This window comes from Otolemur garnettii, unplaced genomic scaffold (assembly GCF_000181295.1).
Source record: "Otolemur garnettii isolate 467f Iridium unplaced genomic scaffold, OtoGar3 scaffold00116, whole genome shotgun sequence".
Classification (NCBI taxonomy): Eukaryota; Metazoa; Chordata; class Mammalia; order Primates; family Galagidae; genus Otolemur; species Otolemur garnettii.
The window spans coordinates 29,878-30,692 of record NW_003852511.1 but is presented as its reverse complement, the minus strand read 5'-3'; the positions used below and the strand labels follow the sequence as shown (position 1 = coordinate 30,692).

The following is an 815-nucleotide window of genomic DNA, read 5'->3' as shown; positions in this document are numbered from 1 at the left end:
GGGCCTAGAAGTCATCTGATCTAAACCTCTCCTGCTGTGAATAAGGAAGGTTAAGCCTAGAAAGTTACCAGTTACTCAGAGGCAGATCTGGTATTTGAGCACAGGTCTCAGGCTGTTACTGGTCAGGCTGTTTCTGCTATAACAGCTCCCTGGTCCTGCAGAGGCAGATGGGGTGGGTAAGGTGTCCAGCAATCTGTTACTTACTGTGTAACTCACAGAGTTACAATCTGTGTGAGTGCTTACTACATGCACACTAGCTTTGTAGCTGCACTGAGGAATGGAAAAATCAGTAAGACACAGTTCTCCTCCTCAGGAGCTTATACTCAAGGCCAGGGCTTTCTTTCTCCCCAGGCCACATGTTAGAATTATGGAGAGGGCGCGGTGAGCCTCACCCCAAAGGTCCGTCACTTGGTCTGGGGTATGGGCAAGCCGTTGGTGTTCTGCCCTGATGTTAGTTTTTCAAAGTTGCTCAGGTGATTCGAAGGAAAAGTGCTAAAGATACAGTAAAGATCCCTGGATATATGAATATAGAGGACAATGAAGAAATCAGTTCCTTCTCTACTAGGGAATGGTGAGGCAGGGGAAGTAAAGTGCCTTGGCTTCTAAGAATTACGGTGTCTTGCTTGTTACCAGACTCACTGATTACAGGCCTGCTTATAGTTTAGATTCGGTCATTTAAAACTATGCTGAACTAGTTTAATTTATAAGTAAAATTTGGATTGATTTTTGCTCCTTTTAGGGGAACTTAATTCTTGTCCCTATTATATGAATAAAAATAATGCCTTTGAAATACAGCATTTCAGCATATCATGGAC

At 43.4% G+C, this 815-nt stretch overlaps 1 protein-coding gene across 3 annotated transcripts in view; it reads left to right on the top strand.

Moving 5' to 3' along the window:
• The window catches only part of GNPAT (glyceronephosphate O-acyltransferase), a 33,790-nt gene that overhangs the window by 27,425 nt on the left and 5,550 nt on the right, over positions 1 to 815 (top strand). The window lies entirely within an intron of this gene.